A 16,126-nucleotide genomic window follows, 5' to 3' on the forward strand; every position below is an offset into this window, starting at 1 on the left:
CAATCTTGTATGTGTGATTATTACACCTTTAAAATCTGGTTATATGTCTACTAAGTATTCTTTGGGCCAGATAGCTGAAGGTGAGAAGATATAATTGAAATTCAATGACTTATGAAGGGGTTAAGCATTTGCCATATTCCCCAAACTCCATATAATACAATTAAGACTTCTTAAAAATGAAGTCTTTTTATAACAGTGAATCTGAGCTGACCAACAGTGGCTCACATTTATAATTCTAGCTACTTGGGAGACTGAGATCAAGAGTCTCATGATCTATTTGCCCAGGCAAATAGTTTCTGAGAACCATCTCCAAAATAACCAGAGCAAAATGGACTGGAGGTGGCTCAAGTGGTACAGTGCCTGCTTAGCAAGCACCAAGACCTGAGTTCAAACCCGTGTCACTAAAAAAGAAAAATTGAATGTGTAATTTCCTACTTGTCAGGACCAGACACTTACCCTCATATGCCAAATAGAGAGACCAACAGTGGTGAAGGATAGAGAAAGGAGATTACACTGCAGGAGGAGCAAAGCAAGCATTTCAGCCCATCTTCAAGGTACAGATATGAGCTTTAGGTTTAAAAAGAGGAAGAACTGGGGCAGGGGGCAAAAGGTATGTATAATTACACAGTCCCATTATGAAATGTTACTCTTTTGTATCAAGTATTTTACTGTCTTAAAGTGTATTTTACCTGATAGTGGTATATTCACACCAGCTCTATTATGATTACTGTTAATATGATGTATCTTTTGCCATTTTAACTTTCAGACTCTCTGAATCTTTGAATTTAAAATGCATTTCTTGCAGATAGCAGATAGTTGGATCTTGTTTGTTTTTATAAATTCTGGTAATCTCAGCCTTTTGTCGGAGTATTTAATTTATTTACTTCTAATAAATTATTGATACTTGGACTTCTGTTTTGAATTTTTATCCTGTGTCAATTCTTTTTAGTCCACACTTTCTTTTTGTGCTGCCTTCTTCTATGTTATTTTCTAGTGTACTACTTGAATCCATTCTTAAAACTTTAAAGAAGTTACTTTCTTATTGTTCTTAGCATTACAGTAAACATCAATAATTTAGTGTTCTTCAGATTAATACTAAATATCAGTAAAATACAGAAAACGTGCTATAACATGCCTCCATTTTCTCCTCCTCCATTGTGCTATTAAGGTTACCTAGTATATCTTTATATGTTAACAGCCCAAAACACAGTTTTATAATTACTTCTATGTAAGCTTTTAAATTGCTAAAAGAAAAAAAATTTATGTAGTCTTCCATGCCTACCTATAAAATTACCATTTCCAGTGGATTTAAGTCACTATTTTGACTTTTTTCCATTCCAAAGGATTTTCTTCAGTATTTATTATAAAGCAGGTTTACTAATAAGTTCTATCAGTCTTTATCTGAGAATGTCTTTATCCCACCTTCATTTTTACAGGGCAGTTTTACTGGGTATAGAATTCCAGATTGACAGATTTTTTTCACTGAATGTATCATGCCTTTTGGCCTCTACTACTTGTGGTTAAGAAATCAGTTCTTAATTTTGTATTTCCACTGAACATGAGTCATTTTTCTCTTGTTGAATTTAGGATGTTCCATGTGTTACTATGGTTTTTTTTGGGGGGGGGATCATACTCTTTGAAATTCAATGGAACTTTTGGATGTGTACATTAATGTTTTTCACGAACTTTGGTCAACATTTCTTCACATTTTCTGCCCTTTCTTCTCTCCTTCCAAGGTTTTCCATTATGTTCATTGTTTTGCATGTTCATGTGTCCTATGGGTCTCTAAGACTACTAAATTTTCATTTGGTTCTGATTACTTACCATTAAAAGAAATTACAGAGTAATTTGAGCAAGTTTAATATAATGAATTATTACCTACAGCTAAGTAGTTAATAATGCCTTACTGAATGGGCAAGAAGTTTCTGTGGAGCTGCACAAGCAAAATTTGCCAGAAATCCCACTTTAAAATGGAAAAATCTCTATATATAAAGTAGGTATCTTCCTAGAGGTACTCTGCTACAAAACTGTGCAGTGAGCATTTTAGATTATTCATCTAATTTCTTGTGATTTTTGTATTTTTCTTTTCCTACATTACTTTGGTCTACTTAGCATTTATTTTGATGCATTTTAAATGAAATGTATACAATTCTTTTTAGATAGAAAATTCTTTAGGCATACTATATTCATGGCATTATTGTAAATACTCTTATTTTTATAATCTTCTGACTAGTATTGGAGTTGTTTTAACTTTATTCCTCCGCCTAGCATTACTTATCAATATAACTATATTCCCCAAAACTACTGTTGTAAAAGAAAACAGGGATGAAATATTTAAAGCATGGTTAAGAGAATGCAATCATAAGTGAATCTAAAATAAAGGCAGGCAATTAATTAATCAACCAATGGCATTTAATTATTTTTAAATAGTAATAATCAGTATTGTACAGTAACTAGATCTTAAAAAAACTTTTTATTTCCTTAATTTATCAATCTTCTATGATTTTATGAATGTGTTGCTTTGTTATAAATAAGAATTATAAGAAACATTTTTCCTTGGATCACCATCAAATGATCAGTGCCTTTTATTAGTTACCTTATTTAACTGAGGACAGTTGAAGGAGGAAACGTAAGTATCCTGTGAGCTATTCTTAAGCCCTTCCTAATGTATTGCATTACGTTCAGGAGAATTTAATGCCAATACATAAATGACCATAGCAGACCTCTGATCTTACCCTGAAGCTTTCATATGTTTGAATTTATTTCCTTTGGTTTACTTTGCTTCACCTTATGTATTTCATTCCAGTTTACATTACAAAAATATCTACGAACACTTGTTCTTCCATATATTTTATCTCCTTTTTCCTTTCTCAGGATCATGTATTTTGTTGCAACTTAAATAATTTATCTTCAAGAAAAACTACTCATGAACAGTATCCTAAATTCCCACACTTGTGGAAAAAGAATACATAAGTCCATATATGTACAATTTGTACAACAGGAATTGTAGTGAAGAGACATTATTGTACTTGACACACAATGGCATAACAGCTTGTTTATTTTTATTGCTGAGTAAATTATGCCATGTAGAATATGCCATGGCATATGACATCCTTTCAGAGCAGGATATTGTGGACAAATTTATTGGTATGTTTTCATTTCTGGTAAATACCCTAGGAGTGAAAGTTCTAGATAGAGAACAGATAAATGTTTTAACTTGACATATTTTTTTTTCATTTTTCTTTTATTATTCATATGTGCATTCAAGGCTTGGTTCATTTCTCCCCCCTGCCCCCACCCCCTCCCTTACCACCCACTTCGCCCCCTCCCTAACCCCCCCTCAATACCCAGCAGAAACTATTTTGCCCTTATCTCTAATTTTGTTGTAGAGAGAGTATAAGCAATAATAGGAAGGAACAAGGGTTTTTGCTGGTTGAGATAAGGATAGCTATACAGGGCATTGACTCACATTGATTTCCTGTGCGTGGGTGTTACCTTCTAGGTTAATTCTTTTTGATCTAACCTTTTCTCTAGTACCTGTTCCCCTTTTCCTATTGGCCTCAGTTGCTTTAAGGTATCTGCTTTAGTTTCTCTGCATTAACGGCAACAAATGCTAGCTAGTTTTTTAGGTGTCTTACCTATCCTCACCCCTTCCTTGTGTGCTCTCGCTTTTATCATGTACTCATAGTCCAATCCCCTTGTTGTGTTTGCCCTTGATCTAATGTCCACATATGAGGGGGAACATACGATTTTTGGTCTTTTGGGCCAGGCTAACCTCACTCAGAATGATGTTCTCCAATTCCATCCATTTACCAGCGAATGATAACATTTCATTCTTCTTCATGGCTGCATAAAATTCCATTGTGTATAGATACCACATTTTCTTAATCCATTCGTCAGTGGTGGGGCATCTTGGCTGTTTCCATAACTTCGCTATTGTGAATAGTGCCGCAATAAACATGGATGTGCAGGTGCCTCTGGAGTAACAGTCTTTTGGGTATATCCCCAAGAGTGGTATTGCTGGATCAAATGGTAGATCGATGTCCAGCTTTTTAAGTAGCCTCCAAATTTTTTTCCAGAGTGGTTGTACTAGTCTACATTCCCACCAACAGTGTAAGAGGGTTCCTTTTTCCCCACATCCTCGCCAACACCTGTTGCTCGTGGTGTTGCTGATGATGGCTATACTAACAGGGGTGAGGTGGAATCTTAGTGTGGTTTTAATTTGCATTTCCTTTATTGCTAGAGATGGTGAGCATTTTTTCATGTGTTTTCTGGCCATTTGAATTTCTTCTTTTGAGAAAGTTCTGTTTAGTTCACTTGCCCATTTCTTTATTGGTTCATTAGTTTTGGGAGAATTTAGTTTTTTAAGTTCCCTGTATATTCTGGTTATCAGTCCTTTGTCTGATGTATAGATGGCAAATATTTTCTCCCACTCTGTGGGTGTTCTCTTCAGTTTAGAGACCATTTCTTCTGATAACAGAAGCTTTTTAGTTTTATGAGGTCCCATTTATCTATCTATCTCTTAGTTGCTGTGCTGCTGGGGTTTCATTGAGAAAGTTCTTACCTATACCTACTAACTCCAGAGTATTTCCTACTCTTTCTTGTATTAAGATCCTTGATCCATTTTGAGTTAATCTTGGTATAGGGTGATATACATGGATCTAGTTTCAGTTTTTTGCAGACTGCTAACCAGTTTTCCCAGCAGTTTTTGTTGAAGAGGCTGCTATTTCTCCATCGTATATTTTTAGCTCCTTTGTCAAAGACAAGTAGCTTATAGTTGTGTGGCTTCATATCTGGGTCCTCTATTCTGTTCCACTGGTCTTCATGTCTGTTTTTGTGCCAGTACCATGCTGTTTTTATTGTTATTGCTTTGTAATATAGTTTGAAGTCAGGTATTTTGATACCTCCTGCATTGTTCTTTTGACTGAGTAGGAATTCCTAGCCAGAGCAATTAGGCAAGAAGAAGGAATAAAAGGAATACAAATAGGTAAAGAAACTGTCAAAATATCCCTATTTGCAGACAACATGATCCTATACCTTAAAGACCCAAAAAACTCTACTCAGAAGCTTCTAGACATCATCAATAGCTATAGCAAGGTAGCAGGATATAAAATCAACATAGAAAAATCATTAGCATTTCTATACACTAACAATGAGCAAACTGAAAAAGAATGTATGAAAACAATTCCATTTACAATAGCCTCAAAAAAAATCAAATACCTAGGTGCAAACCTTACAAAAGATGTGAAAGACCTCTACAAGGAAAACTATACACTTCTAAAGAAAGAGATTGAGGAAGACTATAGAAAGTGGAGAGATGTCCCATGCTCATGGATTGGTAGAATCAACATAGTAAAAATGTCGATACTCCCAAAAGTAATCTACATGTTTAATGCAATTCCCATCAAAATTCCAATGACATTCATTAAAGAGATTGAAAAATCTGTTAAATTTATATGGAAACACAAGAGGCCACGAATAGACATAAAGTATTTTAATAAAAGTTTGCATAAAGGTTTGAATTTCATCTGGTATGGAACACTTTTAAGGCAGTGTGGGAAGAAGGGATAAAAGGATGCTGGCTTGATGAGCACAAGTTGTATGCATGCATGACAGTATCACACTGAAATTTATTAAAATATCAATCAAAAATAAAAGATATATACAACTACACAAAGCATACACATCTATAAAAAGCAGAATAAAAGGGTATATATGAAACAAACAAAAAAGACAGTGAGGTTGACACAGTATCTACATCTACATAACCAAAACATCAAAGTTACCCAAGAGCTAGACCCGGTTAGTTAAGTAGTATCAATGACTAATTCTGATCAATACATGCCTAGAAGAGTAATAAAACAGTGTATCATAACAGCTGAAAAAGGTCTACTAGAAATTGGCTATTCTAGCAATACTTTCAAACATAAAATATTTTTATCGAAGTTTTATTTTTCTAAATTATTATACTTGGCACTGCTGAAATTAGTATAGCAAACATATATTTTAACATTTAATATTTAAAATATTTTATCAAGTGTGGAGATTTTTAAATGTGGTAATCCAAAAGAAAATGTATTCTACTTCAGTGATCTCACTTTAAAAGAACTGTTACACAGCAGGTGTGGTGGTACATGCCTGCAATCCCGGCACATGCCTGCAATCCCAGCACCTGGTAGGCTGAGGCAGGAGGATCATGAGTCTGAAGGAACCCTGATCTAGTTACTGTGATTTACTCATATGTCAAATTGAATCAATTACCAGTGGAACACATAAAATGTATTAGTCTTCTATGATCACAAATAAGAAATGTTATTATGCTGACAACACAACAATAAATTCAGCTTACTGGAAAGAATCTTGATACATTAAAATGAATATAGAATAATTAATTCAAATTTATTTCCGAAAAAAAATAGCTTGTAATGAGCTTCAAAAATACAAGCCAAAAATTGGAAGTCTGAGAACTATTAACTCAAATACCATTATAAGGCAGTAGGCAGCCTACTGGCAGTAACTGACAGAATAAGATATATTGCCCATGTACGAAGAATAGAAAAATACTGAGCCAAACTGTGAATATCAGTATTGTCGGACTGAAATGAAAAATTTAACAGGCCCACAGATTGTACCAAAAAAAAAAACTGATAAAAAGATATCTATAATAGATAAGGCATGTGTAAAAGCCAAATCAACTTTTCATTTCTCCTTGGAGAAATGCTTTGTTCCACAGATACTCATTACACATCCATTTATGTATGTTGTTCTTAGAAAATAAGAGAGAAGGAAACAAAATCAGAAAATATTACCCCAAAGTAATAAAAAAATTTTTTTTGAGACAAGGTCTCAAACTCCACAGCCTCCCCAGTGATGGGATTAGAGTCATTCACCACCACACTTGGCCTATACTTTTTTTTCTTTTTCTTTTTGGTTATTGTAAAAATTACTTTTGAAAGCAATCCTGATACTGGAGCCCTAATCTAATTACCTAATCAAATTCCACCAAACCTTGGTTGAAAGTAAACTACAGCATTGGTTGAAAGTAAACTACAGTATCATTTCATATTGTATTTAAAAAATTAGCCAGAATAAATGGTAATGCTAATAACCATAGTTAATAAATTTTACTCAACAAAACATTTATATAATAATGTTCTCCAATTACACCAAGTAGCATTGCTAATGAGTAAGTATACATTAATAGCACATCTCCCTTCTTGATTAGTGAATTCATTATAAGGTGGGCTTACAATGAAGCACAGAACATGTATTTTTCTTTCCTTAGTGTAAATGGCACATCTATAATTATCTGAATAGATGGTACTAAGCCTCTTAGGTTGGGCAAGATAATGCTTTTAGAACAGCTGTTCTCAACTTCCCCTATTCTTTCTTTTTTAAAGGAGGCTGTCAGGTTACAGGAGAAAAGGAACAAAGAAAAAAGTCTGAAATACAGGTTTTTAATGATTAGTGAGTGAAAAAAAAAAAACTGAAAGTAACAGCTAACTTTTAACGCTGGCAATTACAAAAATACAATGTAATGCATTATCGAAAAACCTCACATAATCCTTATAATGTAGTAAATGGAAGAACAGTAAAAATTAAGAATTGATATCTTACGGGATTACACTGACTTAGGCACAATGCATATACAGGTGTAATGCCAGGGCAAAAATCTGACCAAACAATAGACATCTAAATAAAAGACAAGAATGAAGAATAGGTCACACTAAAGGAAGGGCAGTAATGGGAGGGGAAAGGTAAAAGGTGAATAGGTAAAGAATATGTACATTCTATATAAGAATAAATACAGAATTTTTTTAAACTGTTGAAATTACCATAAGAAGATGACTAAAGTAGAAAGGAGAAAAATGAAGAGAATGAACCAATTCAGTACGTATACATAAGGAAATGTCATAATGAAACTCCCTGTATAGCGCTTAAACAAACAAAAATGTCTTTTTTCAAAAATGGAGGACAGGAAGGTAAAACAGGTCCCATATGGGAGTTGGTACAAGTGGGAGGGTAGAAGATATAAGGAAAGGATGTAGAAAGGTGAATATGTATATTCAGGAATATGTATGCCTGAATGAAAATGGAAAAATGAGACCTGTTACAACTATTCTAAGAAAGGGGAAAGGGTGAATAAAGGAGGATGACAGAGGAGGTGAATTACACTGAGAAATATTGTAATCACTTTTGTAAATGTCACAATGTACCCCCAAGTTCAACAGTATAATAAAAATTTTTTTAAAAAAGCAATCTCAAAAAAACCAAACCTTTCAGAATATACAACAGCTTACAGACTAATGCTCCAACCCACTATAAATCTTACTATGTTTGACAACTTAATGATAATAAAATCAACTTCTCCTAATGTAATGCTGATGATACACTGGCAGGAAAGTAGCCTTCTTGAATACTGTGGGATTCCAATTGCCTGCATGTGTACATGTACAGCAAGAGTTTGCAAAGTTGCCAAAAGTTGGTGACACCAAACAACCTAATGGAGTACTAATTTAGAACCCTCAGTTATTTGTAGTAATGAAATAATTTTGTAAATTAAGTAAGCCTGAATTACTCACTCAGTAGGTTACTAGTAAGAAGTCTTTTCTTGTGAGTAAAAATGAACCTATGAAATTAGGCTTATTCATATGAAAATACAAAAAAAAGAGTCTTGCATTTTTTCCTAAAGACTTCCAAAGTCCACAAATTTGTTTCAGAGAAAGACCAATTTAGAGAACCCATAGAGATAGAAATAAACAATTTAGTGAGCTGAATTAATATACAGAGAAAGAAAAAAAATGTAGTGATTAATAACACAAAGTACAATTTCAATGATCTGCTATAATTTTGTAATAAGTGACTTACATTTTGAAACAATATGGATTCATTCCTCAATACTCACAGTGAATCCATTCCTAAAAATCACTTCAGTGATTAAAATTGTCTTTGATTAATAAGAACCTTACTGAATCACGGCCAAAGCACTATTTCAGTTGTCTTCATTGTTACATACATCAATTTCTAAGCCAAGGGAATATCAGTTATTTTTATAGCTAAGTCATTCACATTAGAGCAAACATCCCAAACTTTTTATCAGCTTTAGGAATAACATCAGCTGTGAACACAACAAACCTAACAAGCACTTAACACAGTTCTATTACGGGCAAGGATAAAAGTTATATTGTGCAGCGTACTTTATTCATAGGTTAGGGTCAATAAATGCAGTGGCAGACTTTGACAGAATTAACCTAAAAGGCTTGCTGCAAAGATGAGATGAACAAGTTTTGAGATGATCATTTTTGCAAAAGTACTGTGTACATTAGTGGGGCAAGGGGTAAAATAGGGGAGAATGATTCAGTGAAACAAGGAAATATTACCAAATGCAAAAGAAGACTGGGGAAATAAAACTGACATCCTCCAGAGGGTAAAATTAAAATGATGACAAATCTATTTTGTCCTTACTTCTAGTCATTTCTGACTTACTGATTTTTTAGTAGCTACTGTGAAGGGCAGAAATTACACCACGATTGAGATAGTTAGTATACCTGGTATTACAACACCCTCTATCACAGATCATATACAGAATATATTTATATGAACTAATTGCTTTACTGGGTGAATATTTGTTTATGCAGGACTTTCCTGAGTCTAGGGTTTTATTTATTACTTCCCAGGTCAGAGTCAAAGGACTGCAATAACAAAGAACATTACTGACAAAGCAATCCTGAATTCCAAGTGTGGTCTTAATACCAGCAGCATCGCTATTATCTGAGAATTTATCATGCTGTAATTTATCCAGCTCTGCTCCCTGATATCCCCTCCTAGTTATAAACTGCAGTTGAGACTCAGGAGTTTTAACAAGCCTTTCAGAAAACTCCCACTGCAATAGGAGAAATGACCAATGGCAAGCTAGTAAGTGCAAAGATCTGAATCCTAAGAGATATTTGACAATTTTCACTAAATATTTTGATGCGTAAGACACCATTCCAACGAAACACTGAAAACAATGGCTAATTCTGTCAGGCCTACAAGCTCCCAGGAAAATCTAGGTCTACAAGCAAGACTAAGGGGGATTTTATGCTGATTTTGCTAAGTTTGGGTATGGGGAACCTGTTTTCCTTGTTTACCTAAAAGAAATAGGCCTTGCAAACTAATCTAAACGCTTCTGAAGTTACCTTAGCCTATTTTAAAGCAAATTATCTACTAATTTTTCTGCTTTCTGATGAGTCAACATGCACTTTCCCAATACCGATTTAACAGACGAAAGGAAACAGAAGCTTTTTCACAGGAGAGGATGACGAACATCACAAAGCCTGAGCCACCTCCCCACAACGCTGAGGATGGAGCAGCTCGGTTCCGCCCAGACTAGAGAACTGACGCAAGGCGGCCCGAGCGCGGCTCAGAACCAAAGCACAAGGAAGCAAAATGATGAAGAGGGAACTCTTTTCTGGGTTTGCAAGTAGGAAAAGGGCGCAGCTCCCTGCCGGTTTACGGTTGAAACCTTGTATCCTTTCTGGTACGGGCAGTTTCCGCATTAGTGGCCACAAAATCCCTCCCGCGCGGGAACACGGCGGGGCGGAGACTTCGGTCCCTCCCTCCTCGCGGGCGGGAGAAAGGAAAGCTAGGAACGCGTTTTCTCTCGAAGGTTCCGCGGAGGTGGGAGACTCGGCACCAGATGGCGCTGCCGCACCGAGAGCCAGCGCCTGTAGGAAGACGGGAAGAGGCGTCACCGGATCTTTTCCTTCGCGCTCATCGCCGGAAATGCGCGCCGGAGCCAGCCTCCCGTCCCGGATACTGAGATTTCTGGAGTGTTCCCGCATGAGGGCGGGACTAGAACCGGAACCGATCGGCGACCGTCGGGCCTCGGGGCGGAACCTGCAGGCGCTAAGTTCCGGTGCGCGCGCCTTCGTCTTGGCGGGAGCGCGAGGGGGCGGGGCCGCCCTGCGCGTGCGCACTTTGAGTACGTCGGCGCCACCAGTGTGTGCGTCTTTCTCCATTTTTGTGCGTGGGTTTGCTGGCCCGGCGAGGAGGAAACGATGTCGTCATGGTTTTTTTTTTTCTTCCTCCCTCCCCCACCCCCCACAGGGTTTAGTTTTTCTGGCTGGGAGTAAGGTTTCTTTTAAATCTTTGTCGAAAGTATAGGAGGTAAAAATTCCAACTGTATTGTCTTCCATCTTAAAACTATCCAAAAGCGTGCTGGGCGCGGTCACCGTGCTTTCATGGACCCCGCCATTCCCCGAAACCTTCCGAAAGCGGCTTGGTCTCGCGGTCTGTTTGTTTAAACCTCTATTCTGAGGAGGTTGAGGGTGTTACCAGGAAAGTAGATGTCACTTCGGCTATTTGTGTGAAGCCGAAGATGGTTTTCAATCAGAGACGCTTGTCTTTCGGCTTTTTAAGCAGTCGTCACATGGAGTTGTTTTTGACTGCCTTTTCATTTTTGTCAGAATAAGTCATTTTGACTTCCGTATTCTGAGGTGTGGCCTTGGACATAATGTCAGAATTTGTAGCTAAAGGAAAGCCGCCTGTGCGAATGTGTTCCAAATGAAAATTCTGTCCCTTTTTCACTTTGAGCAGGTGGATAATTGGCTTTGTTTTTATATTCGGCAGGAGAACAAGTATATTGCAAAAAGTAAAATCCACGTGAATCTGTATCCACCTTCCTTTAATTTTAGACTAATTCTTAGTGTCATCTGCTTGTAGTACTAGATCATATCTTCAGCCCTGGTAAACATTTGGGAATTCTGGAGGTCTTTTGCTTTGTGTAGCCTCTCTAAAAAACGTTACTTTTGAAAGCCAGTGCCAAAAGAACAGAAACTTAAAGTCGGTAAACAGAAGGAGCACTGGACCACTGAAGGTAAGCGATTAGGTAGTTCGTGGTCTGGAATAGCCAAATAAGGGCATTTTACAGTTTTGCAGAACTTTTTTATGGTCTTGGTAGTGGGTGTTCCAAAGAAAGCTATCGTGGCTAAGGAACGTCATGGCACATATTTATGTACAAGCCAAGTAGAAAATGGGCAACATTACGGTGTCGTTCAGTACTGTTTATAAGGCAAGAGGGAGACGAGATGTCCAAGGGAAAGCTGTAATGAAAGATACTAGAAAACGTGAAAGAGAAGGTCAGAGCTAAAGCTGTCAATAGATCTGGAAGAGGTTGATTTGAAAGATAAGAAAAATAGTTTTCACACCTCAAAATGAATATGGAATAAAGGAATTCACCAGTACCTATTTAACAGCTTACTTTAAGGTGTCTGTACATCCCACCTTCCCTATTCTTAATATCCAACCAAGATTAAGTTCAAGGATTGTGTCATTTTGTCACCACTACATACTATAATTTGCACTTAACGTAGTGCTCTATATCTATTCACAAATGACATTTAAATCACTCTTATGCAAATAACCTCAATTCTGACTTCTAGCACTTGTCTGGCAAAACAAAACAATAGATAAATTTGTGCTATTACATTTTTTTGTGATTGCCCACAACGGCAAAATTGAGTGAACACCACATTGACTGTCCTTTTCTCTATTTTGCTTTCTCCCTGTGAACAAAATATTTCCATTTTTCCTCCTCAAGACATGAAATTCCTCAATTAATGGCTTTGTCTCATACTTTATTGTAAAAAGAAATGAACATAAATGAAATATTCTCTTATATTTCCACTAGCCTACCTATATTTGTCCCTTTCACACCTATTTTCTCTAGTAAAAGAATAACAGATCTTCCTATCACATTGCAGCTCTTGGTATTTTTAGTCTTTAGTTTTAGTTATGGAGTGGGTATATGGTATTAGCTCTTTTGTCGAGTGTCCTGTTGAAAAAAACCATTTTTTTGAGACAGTCTTGTGGTGTATCCTAGGCTGTCTCAGTCTCTTGAGTACTGAGATTTCAACTCTGCTCAAAATTTTTGTCCATTTTGAAAATGAATTGTTAGCTTTGAGTGTAATAGTTACTCACCTATTACATAAACACTTTTTTGTTAGAGGTATACGTTGTGAATACTTTTTTACACTTTGTGGCCTTTCATTTTCTTGGTACAGTCTTTTGAAGAGCTCTGTAAATTGTGAAAACTATCTAGGAATTTGTACATATTATCCAAGTGTTAAGTTCTTTAGCATAAAACTCTTCATAAGATCCTCTTGTATTTTTAATCACAATATACACTTGTCCTCTGATAACCATGAGGAATTGGTTCCAGAATCCTTCTTGGCTACGAAAATGTGCAGCTGTTCAAGTTTCTATAAAACGGCACAGTATTAGTATATAACCTACAGATATCCTCCCATATAGTTAAAATCATCTGTAGATTACTTAACAGTAGCTAATAGAATGTTTTTACTTTCATAAGAAATTTACCTTTCCATCCTTTAAGAAGCTAGGCTGAAGGTAGAGCACACCTTAATCTAATCAAGGATTGAAATTACTTCAAACTGCTTTTCCGTTTTTGTTAGGCTGGTCTATTTGAGAGTCATTCTTACTGCTAGGGTGGCCCTTTCTATGCCCCAACTAAACACCTGAGTTTTTGAAGGTCCTCCCTTGTCAGTGGGCCCTGAACTCCAATTTTTACTTTCTCAGGCCATAGGACTACTAAAATCCCTTCTCAGCTTCTCTTCTTAGCTGTCATTTTCTGCATGACTTCTAAGCATCTGAATAGCTTCTGAAATGGCAGCTGAGTAGGGGAAAACTGTCAAATATGGACAGAGTTCTCTGCCCTTCTTCAGGATTTTGCCCTCTCAAGATACCTTTAGAAAAAATCTTTTTTCTGTTTTATTTAGCTTTTCTAGTTCTTCAAAGGAGAATGAGTCTGATTTAAAAAAAAAAATGAAACAAAACATAGTCTGAGAGCCTCCATGCTTTCGTGTGTATATGTACCCATGTCAACATTTTTTTTCTCCAAACATCCAAAATAGCCCAGAAAACTTTCTGCCTTGCACATAGGACTTCCTGTGGCCCACTTGCCGCCGATGAGTTCTTAGGCATTCATCTTACTCTCTTTTGTCCAGGGAAGAACCATCTACTGCTTCCACTAGGGACCAGAGTAACTCTTTCAACAGAAACCAGACATAGTCATGCTGCAGCTATAAATTCAGTCTGTCGCCTTTGATATTCTTGTAGTATAATCATATGTTGTAATAAGGCAAAAAGAAATACGTCTTTTTGGTTTTTTATAGATGCTAGTAAAGAAGTACACTACTCATAGAGATTGGGTTTGAATTTTTAGTTTTAATGGTTAGTTACATAAAGTATTGCCCACAAGTTTGTGGAAGACCCAAATGGACAGGATTTCATTCTAAATCCCCCATGGGATTTACATCTTGCATGGGTGGGTGCAGTTGAACAAGTTATTTAATTTTGTTGAGCTTCAGTTTCCCTAGTTTGTCAAAAAAAAAAAAAAAAAAGAGGATGTCTACTTTTCAGGGTTGTTGGGTCATAATGTGAAGTGTCTGGTACACATAAAATTATTTATATAGAAAGGCAATGTTTTTACATCAGAGACATTACACAGCAATAATTTGTCCACATAACAGTATTCTTTCACAATCTACACTATTTCCAACTTGTTGCTCATTCAGAAAACCTTGATTAGGCCCCTATTAAATGCTAAATATACACTAATGTTTTAGAGTGCAAAAACATTGAAACAATAACTTGCCTCAATATGTTAACTTGTCGATTTTATTTAAAACCATAGAGCTATTCTGAAGCAATTTTGTATCCATAGTTGTCAAGTGTCAGACTTTGTGGAATTCCCTTGGTGCTATTTAATGCATCCTGAAATCATATTTGCAACCTATAATAAAATTTACTATAGTAGAATGAAAGTTTCATAGGAATTTAACCTAGAGTCTGGGAGTGTACCTTAGAGATAGAAAAGGTTTAACCTAGAATAAAATTTAATAAGAAGCAACTCCAATATGAATAGCATCTGTGGGAATTTTGTTAATAACAAACCAATAGAACAGTATAATGAGGCAGTTTCATTTAGAAGACTATATGACAAAAAGGAACCCTACCTCTGCTCCGGTGTTATTAATAGTCAGTCTTACAGAGATTGGAGAGCAGGTTGTCATCAGATATAGGAAAGCTCTGTTCAATGTGCTGACAGAGGCAATTTCTTCTGTCTTTAGGAAAATCAGATTGTTTTATAGTTGAATATTCATTGAAACCTTTCTGCCAGGTTTTCACCCTTAATTCTGCTTTTAGGATTTCCCTAACCTAGAATTAAAAGCTGCTTGAACACAAAACACTTGGCTTCAATTGTTATGTCTACTCTCATACCCACCCTTAATGTCTACCTAATTCCTCCCCCACTAAGGGAGAATGATACTTAAATATGAATTGAATAATTGACAACATTCTCAAATTCAGTAGGAGACTGTTCAATGATACAGTATATTTCAGAATTAAATATTCTGTTTTCTGAACTTGATAGTTTATTTTCATAATTCATAGAATAAACAAATATAGCTTGGAACAGATAAAATATTGTCATATTGATCAAAAAGTGATACTGCATTGTTGAAATATTCTAATCTCCTTGCTTTAAAAATATTCATGATGTAATAAATGGCATATGAAGTAATGGCAATACAATTTAGTTATCTTATTTACCATTTCTGTCTTGCTTCATTTTTGCTTTCTACCTTTGAGTTGTCAGTTCTCTACATCATTGGGATTTAACAATCATATATATTTAATTTACTTACATGCACTCACTGAGAGTGAAATGTCAAATCTAGAGTCATTTTCCCATAACCTTGATCTATGAATGTCTTAAAAATCACCAGATGCTCTTATTCCAAATCATGATGAGGCCTAGCTGGGGTATTAAGTCTGACCTCAATGTGTTCTGTAAGGGATTTCTAAGTCCTCCTACATTCCAATAATTTAAGTATAGATTTTCTGGCAGTTATCTTGCCTTTTAGAATGTGCTTAGATGGAGTCAGTAAAACAAATGTGCCTTTTATTTCCCTGAATGGGGTTACTGTACAGAAATATGAAGAAGCCATAAATAAGAGTGCAAAGTTCTCTTTATCCCCAAAGCACAAATAGTCATATTGAAGGCTGGAACATATTTATTTCAGCTTTTGTGATAAGAGAAAGAATATAAGTTTTTTATGTT

The 16,126-nt window shown here is 35.9% G+C and overlaps 1 protein-coding gene across 2 annotated transcripts in view; it reads left to right on the forward strand.

The window, feature by feature from the left end:
• The window catches only part of Stard13 (StAR related lipid transfer domain containing 13), a 528,094-nt gene that overhangs the window by 117,423 nt on the left and 394,545 nt on the right, over positions 1-16,126 (forward strand). The window contains exon 1 of one of the 2 annotated variants that reach the window (XM_074043563.1): positions 11,707-11,857. The exons of the other annotated variant lie outside the window; for it this stretch is intronic. The gene's annotated coding sequence lies outside the window, so the exon portion shown is untranslated. Of the gene's footprint in view, positions 1-11,706; positions 11,858-16,126 lie in introns of those variants that run through there. 2 annotated transcript variants of the gene reach the window in all.

Source organism: Castor canadensis, chromosome 10 (assembly GCF_047511655.1).
Source record: "Castor canadensis chromosome 10, mCasCan1.hap1v2, whole genome shotgun sequence".
Classification (NCBI taxonomy): domain Eukaryota; kingdom Metazoa; phylum Chordata; class Mammalia; order Rodentia; family Castoridae; genus Castor; species Castor canadensis.